This window comes from Nipponia nippon, unplaced genomic scaffold (genome assembly GCF_047370975.1).
Source record: "Nipponia nippon isolate SJK-2023a ecotype South Korea unplaced genomic scaffold, ASM4737097v1 scaffold_2, whole genome shotgun sequence".
Lineage (NCBI taxonomy): Eukaryota > Metazoa > Chordata > Aves > Pelecaniformes > Threskiornithidae > Nipponia > Nipponia nippon.
This window is the reverse complement of record NW_028262336.1, coordinates 30,350,029-30,366,495: the sequence shown is the minus strand read 5'-3', so window position 1 is coordinate 30,366,495 and position 16,467 is coordinate 30,350,029. Positions and strand designations below refer to the sequence as shown.

Below are 16,467 nucleotides of genomic sequence, written 5' to 3'. Positions count from 1 at the left end.
GGGCGCCGCGGCCCCAACGGCGCCAACCGCCCCAACCAGCGGCCGCGGGGGGAGCCCCTGGAGGCGGCGTCTCCTGGGGGCTGACCCCGGCCCGGCGTCGGGGCGGGCTGTGGCGGAGCCCCGCGGGCAGCCCCCGGCCGGGGCCCGCGGAGGGCCCTGCAGCCGCCGCCGCATGCGGTGTGGAGGCGCCGGCAGGCGGGGGGGGGGTTGCGTGTGCAGTTAGGGTGTGCGGTCGATGTGAGAAAATCTTGCCATTAAGTGGTTAAAGTTCCCCAGCTTTCTCTGGCTGCATCGAGCGTAACACCAAGCCGTGGTTAAGCCTAACCACATGCCTTTAACCGATGCTATTGATCACACAGTATTGCGATTAAAAAATCTGGAGGTGATGGCGGAGGGCAGCCTTCCTCCCAAATGATTACTGTTTTAATAGAATAATTGTTTTAAAATAATTCAGTAGGCAGGGACCCGTTGTTTTTAAGAGCTTCGACGCTACTTCAGTTTAAAAGCACCGTAAAGTGGAGGAGTATTTCATAGGTCCCAAACAAAGTCAAAATACTCTCTTTTAAACACTTCAGAGAGAAAACATGTTTTATTAGTACAAGATGGGGAAGTCAGTAGAAGTATGACCAGCAGGACTGCCAACAGAGGAAACCATGCAGAGTCAGGGTACTTAAAAGATCTTTCATTAATATTAATAAAGGTGATGTCTGGGCGCCTGAAGGCTCCCTGAGCAAAGTTCACACCACTGCCATCAGATTTCCAACAAAAGGGAAGCAGGCAAGTACAGCAAGAGTATCTTGCGTTCAGAGTGCCAGGGAAGGGAAGGGCAGCTTTTTCAGGTAAGCTTGGATGAATCACTTGATTTCTCTGTAGTTCAGCTCTTCCTCAATCAAAACAGCGATTTCTCCCTTTCTCTTAGCGCTCCTTTTATCCATTGCAAACTTTCAGGGCAAAGATCCTCCTTTTGCTGGGAGGTACAATAACAAAACGGGACGGAATCTTAGTCAAAGCCTTTTAACACTGACGCAAATGATAATGGCTAGAAAGAAGTATAAACAAAGGAGGAAAAAAAAGCAAATGCTGAAAAGCCGACTGGTTGGTTGACTGTGAAAATAAGATGGGCTAGAAGGGGATGGGAGAGATTAAAGTCATTCAGTTATAGACTGAGCCCGTTTTCTCTGCAGTTACCATGCCTGACCTCTTTCTGAACCCTTCTGGGAAGAATGACTCAACTCTCAGTCAAGCAGCACTGTTCTACCGAAACCCTCCATTCCACAAGCTTCACTTTGGGATTTCCCCGGTGCCAAGCCTGTGCTGAGGCACAGATCCTTCAATAATGAATGTCTGAAGCCAGAGGAGCAATTCCGGTCCCGCACTCTTAGCATGGCTTATGGAGCATTTCTGGTGGGAGGTAGTCAAGCAGTTAACTGGGAAAGCCATTCGCAATTTCTAACTCTGAAACTTAAATAGCAAAACAGCATGTCCAGAAGGCATGTTAATTTCGGTGGCATCTTTAATTCACGCATTAATGAGATTTTGATTCATAGAGGAAACTTAGGTATATTAAAGAGCAAGTCAAAACATGAATTCTGAAGCGGGGTTTCCCTCTACCCTTGCACTGAAAGACACGTATTTACTGTAATTGTCAGAGAAATCCCATAACCGATCATGTGTGTTTTCCCTTTGCCGAACCAGACAGGAAACTTTTGCCGGCTTTTGGTTTTGCTCCAGCTGCTCTCTCTCGTACCTTGAGCTTCCCAATAAGTCAAAGCCCAAGAAATTACTCTCTTGCAGTCTAGGAGGCTGTTGGGAGGGAAGTCAAAATGACTGGTTGTGCCTTCATGAAAAAGGTTAATGAAATATGTGGTTTTCAGCCATCAGTGGTTGAGGGATGACTTCTTAAAACCGGTAGCTTAAGGAGAGCTGAAGAGAGAGAGGAAAGAACTGAGAATAAATAGTGATTTAATGAAGACAGAGAGAAGAGAGAACTGGAGTCAATGCAACATCTGATCCATCAAGCAGCTCCAAAAGGAAGAAGTATTAATTAACCCAGGAAATCTGTAGAACCTACAGGAGTTCAGAGATAATTATGTATATTGCTTTCTTTTCTTTGAGCTTAGGGAGCAAAAAGCAAAGTTAATGTCAAATTAGAAAGTAAGGGATTAAATTATTTTTTCTTGCTGGTCCCTTTCCCTCACTAAAAGCTATCAACATGAGAAAGTAAAAAGTAGCAAGTGAAGGTAGAAGGAAATACATTTCAGAGGAGAAATTGCTCCATCTGTCACTGCAAGTTACAGGCTCTTAAAATTACTGAGAAGTCTTACGTGTAGAAAAAAAGAAAATTCATCATGGCACATAACTGCAATAGATTGACATAGTAAGTAGTTTTGGGGATATTTCACCAGTGCAAACTATTTACTACTCTAAAATCCCAGCCTTGCCAGTTGTTATATGTGGATGCTTGGGTTCACCCTTGTAAAACTGAAACCAACTCACCCATAAGAAGACAGCTAATCAATATCAAGGCAATCATTTTCCTGCAGCCAAATTTCTGGCACAGAATCTGGAAAAAAATTTGAATGCACAAAAGATAAGGAATTTCTCCAAAAATAACACATAGTTAGAGGTGAAATGCATCCATTGTAAGACTCAGGGACATCTGATACATCAGGCAGTGACCGGTAGGTGAACAATTTTGGGACCACAGTGGTCTGAGAGGGAAATCAACCACCTTCCTTTGTGTTCCTCCATTACCTCTCTTCTAGGCATCTCATGTAAAGAACCATGGCTAACTCAGTTAAGAAACCAAAAGAAGGAAGAAGATAAAAAAGCAGAATTCCCCCTCCCCCCAATTTGTAAATGACCAAAAATTTTTAACAGGCACTGAAATTCATCTATGGTATTCACTCTGCTGAGTAGTATGAACTTACAGTTCATCTATGGTATTTACTCTGCTGAGTAGTATGAACTTACAGTTCATCTATGGTATTTACTCTGCTGAGTAGTATGAACTTACAGTTGCTTGCAAGATATGTCAATAATGTGCAAAAAACAACACAAATGTACTGAGAATAGGAGACAAAAGTAAACACACACAAGGAAACCCACTCCGATTCAAACTATGCCTCAGCAAGCCTTAAACAAATTAAAACTTATTTTGACAAAAGCTAGCTCTTCAAACTCTTGCCTCTTTAATTCCAGCTCTTGGTGGTTGCTGCTATGATTTTTAATCTTCTTCCTGGAAGAGAAATGTAATTGAGTTGTTTGATACTGGCCTAACATTAAAAAAAAAAAAAAAGAAATCTTGTAGGAAAACCATACTGGTCAGTTTGGTCACAAAACCTCCCCCTGCAAAATTTGCTGTGGCAGCTCTACTTACTTGTGGGAGAAAGCTGGAATGGTCTGGACCCTCATCTGCAAACTGAGTCCTTTTGGAAGTAGATGGAAGGGTATTTAGCCATGTAAAGAGGCATCTCCGATTCAGCAAAACATCTTGGTTCTCTTAAAAGTTCCACTCCCCCTGGGACTTTCAATAACTAAAACGTTCTGGTCCCCAGCACTTGACAGACTAAGCCCACTGCAGCCCACTTCTAGTCACAAGGGATTTGTAATGGGACACATCATTGCGTAGCATGTGGATGAAGACATCAAGCTCATTATCTTCCCATGCTCTTATTCCCAACCTGCAAAGGCAGAGGTGCTACCGTCAAATAGTTCAAAAGTTAAAAACAAATCACAAGATTAAAAAAATGCTCCTAATATCTTGATACTGGAGATGAAGATTATATTGCATTTTTGCATTCAGACATGCCATATATACCACCCTCTGTCTTTGAATGTATGAGAGAGGGAACAGATATTTCATCTACTCACAAAGGGCATGGAAAGAGGTGATTTGGGGTGGTGCTAAAGAGCTGATAAACACTTGTTTATTCTCTTTCTATTGTCCCTGGACGCAGCCACCTAAGTCTTGGTCCCCCCCCTGCGACAGCTCTCTTCCCTGCCCATCATTCTTTGGCACCCATATCTGTTCTCCCCTCCCAACTGCATTTATGGTCCTCCACCTGCTGCAGGATCCATTTCTGACGCTTCTTCTTGAAAAAGGTGAGGGAGAGCAAAGGAGAAAAGAATCCAAAACTGGGAAAGAGGAGCCAGGAAAGCAACTGGGAGAAAAAGCGTGTGCCAACTGCTGCGCAACCAGCCGGCATCACGGCGGTTGGGCTGCAGCGATGCCTGTGCTCAGAAGGAAATGCTGGGTAGGACAGGCTTCACCCTGCAAGGAGACACGAGCACCCACAGCTACCAGCAGTGCCTGGACCCTGCTCCGGCCCCAGGGAGCGTCAGAAACGCTTGAGTTTGCATGTGAGCCTGCGAACTTGGTATTCTGGTGACTCTGGCAGCGGGGGTCTGATGAGGCCCATGACAAGGTAGGCACGCGGGCACAGGTTTTCCAGGGTGGCACCTCGAGGAGTCTGACTTCTCACCAGCTCTTTGCTGTGCCTGATAGTCTTCATCATCTCTCGGAAATCAGTAACTCCAGCAGAAGATAGATGAGCAGTAGTTTGGGAATTCGTTAGTTCAGTGCCACCATGGAGGAAGGCTGTGCTGGTGACTGAAGGGGATTCCCACAGCATTACACAACCAGAAAATGCCTGAGTCACGTGAAGCGAGGTTTTAAAGATCAGCCCTCTCCTCGGGGGAAAAACGTTGTTTATTTCTTTGAGCTGTTCTGAGGTAAGTTTATAAAGTGAAAAAGAGAGATAAGGAAGTTATGTCACACCAGTAAAGAGATTTGCCTTGTGTTCCAGCTAGTTTTTGACGTTTAATTGGAAAGTTGGTGCTGTCATGCTTTGCATTTTGATCTTGTAGCACAGGCAAGTGTTGTTTTTAATCACAGGACATATCAGTTAGCAGTTAATATCCGGGCAAAAGGTAGGAAATATTTTCAGTTGTTTAGTATTTAATACAAACGTAGTACAGTGGGAGCTTGGCCCCACTAAACTCTCTGCAGGTTGTCTTTTCCCACTCACAGGCACAGCAGCAAGCTGTACTCACAGGAGGCTCAGGTTATACTGTTTGGGCCTGCCAAAAGGAGAGAAGACAAGAGACCAGGAAGAAAAAAAGAAACACCTTTCTCCCTTAATCTTGTTTGCGTATTCTGAATTAGAGCATTATTTAGAATGTTTACTGGTGAATTGAGCGACGAGAATAGCCTTTCATAGAGGCCAATGTATTTGAGCCCATTGTCATGTGTGCATTTCAGCATGCTTAAATTGAAAAAAGAAAACCCAACGGTTTCAGCAGTTCATTTACAGTAACTGTGTGATGAAATAGTCTCCTAGAAACAGAGGGGAAGTATAATCAGTTAGGCATGGCGTGCTTACGTAGAGCAGTTTACACAAGCAGCAGAAACAGAGATGTGCTTATGTGGATGGATAAACACCCCATATGTGCTATAGATAAACTTGTCTTTCACATCACTATTTCTAAGACAAGTCATGCCTTGATGTCCGAAACTGATCATTAATTTAAGAAGCCTGGCCATGTTGTTGTTGTAAATAGTTGTATTAACAAAAAGATCACAGTGACAGAAAAAAAAAGTTCCTCAAATATTGACATTCAGATGCAGAATTGTTTGGAAGATACAATTTTTGGTGTGGGCATTTTCAAGGGGATAGGGTAGGAGGTTAAAACAGATTAATTCCGTAAGTCATTCTACTTTGAAGAGTGCACGCTAAGGCACATTACCTGATCAAATATTATTTCTGGTAATGGAAGGCTTGCAGCACTGGGAGATGACTTACAAAAGCACCTCTAGAAAACCTAAGTGTCCCAAAACAGTTGCATGTGAATAACTTGTCTTTTCCCTTTGAGTTCTTGTCTAACATATGCATTCATATTGTGGGCAAATACAGGCAGTGACCACATTAAAATGCCTGGGAGAGAATCCCCGGCTTCCTACCTGAACAAAAGCCAAGCTGACCGCCCAGTTGCTTGTACTGTAAAGAGGAGGCTGCGTCCCCTCTCTGGCTCGTGGCACTGGTCTAGCCCGCCGGCCTGGCTGATTTGACACAACTCTTCTTGGGGTTGGTTGAACCGATGCATCCCGGCACCACGTAGTTACTAGATCCAACAGAAGGGAGTGAGGAAGGAGTTGGGAGATGAAGGCTTGAGGCTGGGGTAGAAGAGAAGCAACACTCACCCAGTCCGACAGCTGTAAAATTGGCTCTTCTGTAAGGTCAACCTCCGCCTGCAGGACTGCCTTACCCTTAACAACATCCCTCTTTGATGCCTGAACTAGACCATAAGGCTTTTACTGAAAAGCGCAAGTGGAGATCTATGACACGACCTTCTGAATCTCACCTATTACTGCAATTTCAAATGGATGTTGCCAACACTGCTTCCTAATGAGACTTCGAGACCCTGTCTTGGCTCCCTCAAAAGTTCCCAAAAGCAGCTTTCTGCTGGGACATCCTCCTCTGGGCACAGACTAGGATGGATAAATCACCTTGTCTTCAGGCTATGACAAAGCATGCCTGAAGTAAGAGAAGGCTTAAAAGTACAGCTTTTAATTTTGTAAGACTTCAGAAGAAAACATACAGATTCACTCAAACCAGATTATTAAATTCTGGCATTACCTTAGGTTCCATTTGAAATTTGATCTCAGATAATTAGGGTTTTTTTTAAAAAAAAAGGAAGAAAAAAAAAAAGGCTAACAAGGGGTTTGTCTTTAGGGCCTGACTCTCTCCTGCCCATCTAATGGAAATAACTGCTGCCAACAAGGCAGACATCATAAACAAACAAAGGCAGAAACAAGCTGCTCAAAGTGTTTCCCCTTGCGGCATGACTAAGGGCATGCAGCTGCTTCTCTTTCCTTATGTATTTTGATCACTTTTAGCCTTCAGGCAACAGGAAACTATTTGCTTTTGTCAGGTTCAGGCTGTTGTTTTTTTTTTTTCTTACCGGTTTACTGAGCTCTGGTGAAACTAGCTCTGGCACAAGACAGAGGGTGAAACTGCGGTCTGGGGAACTGTGAAAGCAGCAGGTAGGTTGGCTTAGGTGCCGTGAAATGACAGCCCGTGTTTAAATCCTGTTAAGAAACTGGGTCCTTCACAGGAAGAGTCTAGATAGGCCTTGCAAAAACCATCTTGTAGTTGCAGAGAGCTAAACAGAATGGGGAATGAAAAGTCAAAGAAGCTGGCAAAGGACTTCTGTTTACTTCCTACAGAAAAATGAGAGGCTTTCCAGATTCCAAATCGCAACCCGAAGGGAAGAGAAACAAGCATTGCAGATAGGGATATAACTGAACCTCAGTCTGTGAACGTCAGCTATTTTGCTTTATAGGCTTTTCTGGGGGACAGTTGCCTGCTGTTGAGCAAATTTTTTTTGGAGGAAGAGGAGGAGAATTGCATGATTATGTTTGTCTAAGCTGTCCAGCATCCAGGTGATAAGGTACAAGCTGATTCAGGCAAAGAATTTGGCCTGGCAAATTGGCAGAAGATCTGGAAGACAGAAACTCAGGTGTTCACATGGAGAGCCTTATGAGATCCTGATACCAAAACTATGTGGGCCCTATGGGCGCCCACAGAGCCCACTCTTGTCCTGACTTAACCTCATTTAGTGCCAAAAGACCTGGGGATAATTCACATCTCGGCTTTTCCAAATCAGAACGGCTGAACACAGGCAGAGACCAGTTTGCAAGTTTTATTGACCTCTGAGGCAAAGACCTTAGTCTTTAGTTGTCCATAGTTGTGAAATGTGCTTTAAAAGGAAAAAAAAAACCTCTGAATGTCCAGTTTGGCAAGGAAAAGCTCTCACAAAGTCCATCAATGAAACTCAGTCTCTGGGTGCTAAATAGATCTAAAAGTTGACTACTGCTATACTACTTTGCATGGTTAAGGGGATCACACTCCACTTTGCCGTCTCTGTTACATGCTGATATTATGTACCATTCCCTGAATATGATGTCCTGTGATATGAGGAAAAAATATTTGGCAGGCTTTAACTGCGGGGACACTGGTTGCAGCCTAAGTGTCTTCTAAAGCGTAGAGGGCTCAAGAACGCAGTCTCGCAAGGTATATTCCCAAGCAAACAAGGCAGCTATGCAACTGGCACGCCAAGGAGTGGGAGGGGAGCGAAGCAGAGAGCAGGACTTTCAAGATAACATTGAGTTTGTCATTTACTGAGGTGGGGAATCTCTGTGAGCCAGCAGTCCCATTCAGCTCTTCCCCTTTTGCCTGAACTTCCCCTTTTGCCTGAACTGAGCACTCAGTGTTCAGGTCTCCCAAAGACTCTGTGCATTCATGGAAAGACAAAGAGAAGGATGTGACTCTAAGTTAGGAAAGGTTTGGGACCACTATGAAGCAAAGATACTTCTGATAAAAGACCTAGATGCAATGTCAAAATACGCAGCTTGCAGACTGAGAGATGTGAATTAATCCCTTTACTTAAAGGGATTACAGGTGCTAGAATAACTGTACCAAATTTTAAAATATGTAGATAAAAGCACTGAGGTTCCCGAGATCCAAAATAAGCCTCCGACCACCGCTCTTTCAGGAAGTAACCAGGAAATAGGAACTGTTACACCTCCTTCTCTGAAGGTGAGCAGGAACTGAATCTGTCCCTCTCAGACTGAGCAATATTACTGATGAGAATCTCCTCCAACAGGAGATTGAGTAAAGTCCCTGAAAAAGAACTAGGCAAGATGGGTTTGGAAATGGTAATGCTTTAAGTTAGTTATAGACATCATAACCAAATGCCATCTATTTGTCCAACATTATAGTCTGCCAAGTGTTATTACACATTTTCTGCAACATCCTTTGGGGATGGTAACTTTGGGGACTCTAAAGGGGAACTGGTGACTAAAGCTGGGAAAACTATATTGATTTGTGCCCTTTAGGTTATTCTCAAAAGTTCTTTAGAGTCAAGGGCTGCAGGGCAAATACATCTGAATGAATTTGATGCATTAACAAAAACTCTGCTTACATCTCAGTGGCTTCTGTATGAGAAAGTTTTTGCAAAAAAGCAGATAGACAGTATGGGCAGAAAGTGGTTTTCTTCCTTGAGGTAGGATTCAGGATCTTAATAGTTTCTGGAAAAACCTTGGTTGAACAAAGCACTTAATTCCAATTGCTAGATATTATGTTCTGCAAATAGTAAGTCCTCAGCACTTAAAAACATAAATTTGTGGCTGAGAATGTCTCTGAAGGACAACTGATATGGCAGCTGATCTAGCAGGAGAGCTGAAGGCACTGGGAGAACCCAACTTTCTGCCAAAGATGCATCCAGACCTCTAGTATCTCATAGAGGCTTGGTAGAATTTCTCTGCAATGTAAACAGATTGATCCTATGACTAGAGAAAGGACACTGCTTTAGGCAATGGCATTCCTTTATGGTCTCTGACACAGGGACAAGGAGCATTGCTTGAGCCATTTGCCTTTGATAGTGCATGAGCAGATAGATAGGAAATCACAGCTGTAGCTATAATACAAAAGGACCCAGAGCTCTGGTGACCTTCTCCTGCAGTCACTGTAGGCAGAGAGATAGAGAACGCAGCAAAGGTAAGGGAACTGTCAGCGATCTCATGCTGCTTCTGGGGCAGGTGAGATCTGGCTTTCTGGTGCAGAATACTCTGAGGCCACCCCAGAGAATGAAGAAAGTCTCCTTGCTGTTTTCTGGAGAGATCACCACAGAAACCTTAGTCTTGACTGTTAGTTGCTACCATCATGGCTCGCGCGCTCAGCCTTTAGTTGAAAAGCCGGGTTGGTAATACCAACACATGCTCTATGTTCTTTGTCAAAGCAGTAAAGGAAACGGCAGTGGCTCTGCAGGAGAGGAGCCCCTTCCACTACAAGAAACATGGCAGGCAAAGTTTCAGAGCAGCATACAGAACTCGTGCGGAAGAATCAGTATGAAGAGAAAGTGGGGGATGAGGGGAAAACTGGTCATACCGGGGAAGTGAATAAGCTTTTAGGAGGTCAACCAGGGCCTTACGAAAAAACATAAGGCAGTTTGCTAGGAAGACATGAAAGGAAATCTGCTATGACTCAGTCAGATTCAGAAGAAATGAGACGACATGCATGCTGCTCCTTTTATAAACATATAGGGCACGTACGGACAGGAATGACTGGTACAGCCAGGGCAAAGAATAGTCTAGCCAGCACAGCACATATACACAGGTTGCTCAGTGGGACTGCAAATCTAAGTGTGTATTTGAAGGAGAATTTAGATTGTATCCCATTTATATACATTTACAACCTTGATGCTAGCACAAGTTAAAAAAAAGAAAAAAGGACCAGGGCCCCAGTCCTGCAAACTGGGCTGCAGTGAAAAAACCATAGACATTTTCTGGGGCTTCATTTGCAGGCATAGGGCCTGTAAAGTCAAAGGAGAAAACTAACTCCTAAAATCTTTCAGTGGAAAGCATGGTCAAGAGGAAGGCAGATGCACCAGCATATGTATGCATGTATGTACGTCACACACATTTTTTGAGAAGTGATGATTTAAGAAAAATCTTTCTGAGCCTCTCATGGAAAGATTTAAAAGTTTTGAGGTACCATCATTCCCATAGGGGAAAGACACAAAACTGCTAACATCTTTTAAGATTTTTCAGCTTCCCAACTGTGAACTTTCTTGTGTGTGTTTTACCTCAACACAAAAAGATAAGAAACTCTGTGCTCACTATGATCTTTATCATGTGTGGGAAGGAAGAGACATGCTGTCATACAGAGCTATGAAATCCCCCCCCCCCTTTTTTTTTTTTCCCTCCTGGCCTTTCAAAAAAAACTCTCAAGTTGCATAAGAACGCAGAGCCAGGGACACACAGGTTTGACAGTGGGGATGACTGGAGGGTAGCACCTTAGATCCTACCAGGGCACAAACATGAGCAGTTCACCTAGCAGGAATTTTTCTGGCAAGTTTATGCATATATTTTACCTGCAGTGTAAAAGACCTTTTGGCTCAAAATGCCAACAGGCACCTTCCTTGGGATGTCAGGCAGGGTCTCATGGCTAGACCTTTTCCAGGAATGCTTACATGACAACTTCCCTCAAATGTCTAGACATTTGGGAGCTCAGTATATGTCGTTTGGGTTTTTTTTTTTATATTATGAAATGAATCATCTTCTCAGTGTAAGGTTATGTGGAAGGAGAGTGTCAGCTCTTTTAAGGGTATCTGGTCCAAGAGCTATTCCAGCAAGGTTATCCGATCAGGGACCTTGTCAATTAGGAAACTGAAGGGAAAAGAGGAAAACCAGAAACAAAGTATGCAGAGACACAGACCTGACAAGAGAAACCTCACCGCTCACGCTAATAGATGGGCTCTCAGGAAACTACAGGCACCACTCTCAGGACTGGGAAGTCCCAACCTGGAATTTGCAACTGATTAAGATCGTGAACCAGGGGGATCCCAGCCACCCAGCTGGGAGGCGTTAAGGAATCAACAGAGCTGTGCAAACCCGCGAGAGGATGCGCGGAGAGAAGGGGAAGCAGGAAGGAACAAAGAGGGGGGCAGACAGAAAAGGGTAGAAAAGGGGCTGGTTGCATGTGAAACAGGGCCAGTCCGTACGCTTGTCTGGCTGAGCCCTGTGCACAGTCATTGCAGTCTGTCCTGTCTTCTTGTATCTTCTTACTAAATCTTTTCTTAACTATTTATTTCTCTGTGTAATCTCATTCTCTATCCTGTGTGTCTGTGGACGGCAAGGACTAAGTGCCAGCTGCTGGCGAGAGTTGTGTGTGCAAGAGTGGATTTGACGCCAGCTCCTGGAGTCAGACCAGGGGTACGGTGTCAGCTACCGGAGTAGGGGGTCTTCAACCTCCAGCCGCTGGGGCGGGAACGGCGTGCGTCCTGAAAACCGGCTCCTTGGGGGGACTAGCGAGAGTGAGGCGAGTGAGGGGCACCGCACTGGCGGCTGGAGCAGGGCTGCAGGTCAGTGTCCTCTGCCTGTGTACATCTGGGACACGTGCTCAGCTTTGCTACTGGTTGAACCTGCAAACAGGAGAGTGGTAGCCACATCCCTCAGCCTGGGCAGAGACCCCAGGTCCCTGGGCTGGGCTCCAGCGGCCGGCTGGGAGGGAGTCCCGAGACAGAGCAGCTGGAGAAGGGAGGGGGAACAAAAAAAAAAAACAACCAACAAAAAAACAAGAAAGAAATTGGCAAAGGTAACAGTGAACTACACACATGAAACCTGTTACAGTATTAATGAATACAGAGATTTTGTTTCCTTTGTCATACACCTTGTGGCACACTGTAAATCATTTCACAAACAACACCTGAAAGCTTTTTTGGAAAGGGACCTCTTTCTGAAGTTTTACTGTGTTACTAGAACACATTACTCTGTTTTTCTCTGTAGAAACGCTAATCAGGCACACCCCCCCGCCCAAAAAAACCCAAACAACAAACCACAAACCTCAAGGAAATTGCAGTGCTGAAACGAAAGGGCTGAGAAGTGTTTATAAGTATCACCTAATATGGATATACATATATAGCAGTCTAACCTAGTTTAAATATGCAAGACTTGGGGATTCTGTGCTAGAGGGAATGGATTTTGGACATTTATTTTAAGAAGAGTTAATATCAGAGTTCTCAGTGGATAGCCTCAAAGCAACAATGCTGGAGGATCCATTAAGGAGTCAAAGGTCTCGTGAGTCAGCATGCAAAGGGGCAACACGTGCGTAAGCAGCCACGTGATGGTCAAATAATCGACCAACAGCTGTGGCCTTCTCTCCATTTGGTATCATAGAATAACAACCACCTTTTTGTTGTTGATACTTGTGTGCAGAGCACAGAGACAATTGCCATACATAAAGTACAGGTTTCTTTCAGAAGTCATTAGCTAAAAGAAGTGTTTTTAAACAAAATTATATATTTATACACTGACCTTGGATCTCATTTGAAAATAGAGACAAAAAAATGAAAAAAAAAATCAGTATTCTGATATACTTTAAATCAACAGCTTTGCATTACTACATGGCCAGTTACAAACATATCTATGGATTGTGGGCAAAGATCTAAGGATAAAGTCATTGTGGCAGAAGATTACTGGCTAAACAGTTTGGCTACTTTAATTTGAAATCAGTCTCCTTTTAAGAGAGTGTTTAATGAAAAAAAAAAAAGTATTTTTACAAGGCTGTTTGAATATTGCCCCGTCTTTGTCCCATCTTAACTCTTCGGTGAGGATTTTTAAATTTGCTGTTACAAGACCAGCAGAGGGAGCTCAAAACATTAGGTACCAACACTGCTTCTACAAAGGTATGCCAGGGGAAAACACCTCCCTTTTCATGTGGTTGGATAACAATCCCTGGCAGGTTTAGGAAATAAATGACGCTCAGTGAAGGAAAGGGAATGTAGTTACTGGAAGCTAAGCAAAGCTGCCACTGACACCATTTTCTTTTTGAATATGCTTTGCCTTTGCTGTTTTAGGAAAAAGGCATCAGCAAGGCAATGGAATTGGATTTGGTGCTAATTACGAGATAATTTCTGGGATGCCAGAAACTGCGCGAAAAAGAAAGCTGGTTAAAATTACAGGATTTTTCAGGTTTGGTGTGTCTGTGACAAAACGCCGGTACATGGTCAAGCAGAAGTTTCTTTGATTCTATACCATTCCCTGTCAGATTGACTAGATCATGTGTTGCTTATATGGTGGTAGCTTCCACTAAGTACAATAATTTTGCACTTACTAACAGAAGCTTAGATGGTTGTTTTGGCACCATCAGTTCAACATCACTGACTAAATTCCCGCAATCTGTACCTATCTATATTAAAAATAGGATTTCCTGGTATTACAAAGAAAAGCTGCTCTTCGGTTATTGCAAGATCTTTTGGATTCTGTTGTGAAATCAAGACACTTTGACAATACAATTTTTTCTAGTGTAAAGTTTGCCAAAATATTTTCCAAGAAGCTAAATAAAATAATTTGCCCTGACTGCCCACAACGTCACGTTGTTTCTTTAAATGGGATATTAGAGTACAGTGACAGTTTTAAGGGTTGGGTTCTTTTTTTTTTTTTTTTTGCCTCAGTGGGAAAGAAGATGACTAGGAAATATCATCTGTGACAAAAAAAAAAAAAAAGAATTTACTAAGGCCACCACTACTCTAATGTAATTGGAAAGCCTTCCTCACTGCCGTGTGTGAGATTCACTTGCCAGCTAGCTGCAGCATCAGACACGCAGGCAACATCAAGAGGAAGCAGCTCTACAAAGACCAACTATGTTTTCTTCTGCACGTGTATCCCCAGCTCTATAATCCAAATGCCTGGCATAAGTAAAGGGTTGAAGGTCTAGGAAAAGACGTCTTGCTAGAAAACTTGCAGGCAATCTTGCTTACATTTCTAGAAATTTACTGAAAATACTCAGTACGTGATCAATCACTTAAGCAAGTCTTTGAAAGTTCAGATTATCTGTCACTGACAGCAATGGCAAATAATCCATTTGACAAAGAGTGGCACTTCTGATGCCTTGGGATTCTTAAAGCATATCACTGCACTTCTTCGTTGGGTGCTACAGATAGGGAAACCTGGGGGAGGGATAGGTGGACAGTTAAGAAACGCAAGTTAAGTGTCATAGAATTTTCATTGTATTCTGATGACTATCAACCTGCAACGAGAGTACCTTTTTCCTTAAAATTTTACCAAACAATATCTCTCAGTGCCACAAGCCTATCTGTCAGAAATTTTCCAGGCTTACCTGCAACGCTAACAAACTGTGATTGTCAGGAGGACCATGCCAGGTCTGGTATCCCTCTAGCTTAAGTTTAACCGCTCAGCACTGAGACTAATTATTTTAATGTGGCTGTTTATCAGCTACCTCATGGTTTGAAGTTTGCCGCAATTATACTTTTAATAGGGCCTTGGCAGAGCATCTGAAAAAAAGAACAGAACAAAAAGTGGCTTAGTTCCTATATTAAATGTTTTGCGATACTACCCAAAAAGAGAGAATCACAGAATCACAGAAGGGCTGGGGTTGGAAGGCACCTCTGGAGGGCATCTGGCCCAACCCCCTGCTCAGGCAGGGCCACCCAGAGCTGGCTGCCCAGGACCGTGTCCAGACGGCTTGTGAATACCTCCCGGGGTGGAGACTCCACAGCCTCTCTGGGCAACCCGTGCCTGTGCTCAGTCACCCTCGCACCGAAAGAGTGTTTCCTGATGTTCAGAGGGACCCTCCTGTGTTTCAATCTGTGCCCATTGCCTCTGGCCCTGCTGCTGAGCACCACTGAAAAGAGCCTGGCTCCGTCCCCTTTGCACCTGCACTTCGGGTGTTTGTATACATTGATGAGATCCCCCCGAGCCTTCTCTTCTCCAGGCTGAACAGTCCCAGCTCTCCCAGCCCTTCCTCATAGGAGAGATGCTCCAGTCCCTTCATCATCTTCACGGCCCTTTGCTGGACTCCCTCCAGTGTGTTCATGTCTCTCTTGTACTGGGGAGCCCAGAACTGAACACAGCGCTCCAGGTATGGCCTCACCAGTGCTGAGGAGAGGTAGATCATTGAAGTCATCAGTCTCTAAGAAAGGCATTTATGCCCCAAGACTTACCTACATTTCTTCATTTACATCAAATTATCCATTACCAAGTACTACCGTACCTATGAATTGCATCGTAAGTGAACACCATCACCGGCATGCATTCAAAAAAACCTTGTACTGATAGGAAGAATAGAACATAGCCATCTACTGCAATTCCTCCTCTGCAGATCTCCTCTGCTTCTCCCTACCCAAAAGACACTGAAATTCCTAGTAAAGTGAGAAATAATTCTACCGTCACGCATCTTCAGATTTTTTTCTTTGAAATAAAGTCCTGATGTCAAACAGCAGTACATAGCACTTATAAATACGCCAAATACTTCAGCACAAAGTATACTCAAGTACTGATGGCACTGCACACACAATCGTCGTTCAGTAAAGCATCCCTACAAAAATGATCCAATATCCTGTAAAGATTTACTACCAGAGGGGTTCTCTGCTGACTATGTTTTTATCTGTACATTCTTACCCAGGTTTCAACACCAAGCATATGATTCTGAAACAACACATATAAACCCAATCCTAATAACAAAACCCATCCCAAAAGCAGAAGTCATGGGAAAGTCACAGCATGTGTGACCCAATATGCAAAATCATTACCAGATGCTGGTTTCCTTTCAACTAACAATCCCATGAGAGAAAACTTCTGCATCATCGCCCCTCCCCACACCGAGTCTTAAAGCTGATTGATTGTATTACACATATTTCACAATATCAACATCGGTTAAGTGCTTCTAGTTTCAAAAACATGGGGTTTGATTAACTTGTGATTTTTACCATCAATACTGACAAATCCAACTCTACCACTGAAAGTATTCCATTATTAACAGGGCTGCATCTCATCCCACTGAATCATTTCAGTGAAGAGAGTCAAATACGGTTCCTCCTCAGACTTCTTCCATACCACACGATAAAGATTAGCTTTCGATTGTTAGAAGTATTTTGAACAAAGAA

At 43.6% G+C, this 16,467-nt stretch overlaps 1 long non-coding RNA gene across 4 annotated transcripts; it reads right to left on the bottom strand.

The window, feature by feature from the left end:
* Positions 1-829: 829 nt before the first annotated feature.
* LOC148055719 (uncharacterized) lies at positions 830-9,359 on the bottom strand. Of its 4 annotated transcripts, none has more exons than XR_015704719.1 (6): positions 5,963-9,359; positions 4,485-5,082; positions 3,380-3,683; positions 3,188-3,238; positions 2,497-2,563; positions 1,788-1,923 (listed from the first exon to the last, which is right to left on the bottom strand). It is a non-coding gene; the product is annotated as an uncharacterized LOC148055719 (long non-coding RNA). The 4 variants fall into 4 exon arrangements; XR_015704718.1 differs by having other exon boundaries at positions 3,380-5,082; positions 5,963-6,123; positions 6,203-9,359; XR_015704720.1 differs by lacking the exon at positions 1,788-1,923 and adding an exon at positions 830-967 and having other exon boundaries at positions 3,380-5,082.
* Between the last annotated feature and the right edge of the window lie 7,108 nt (positions 9,360-16,467).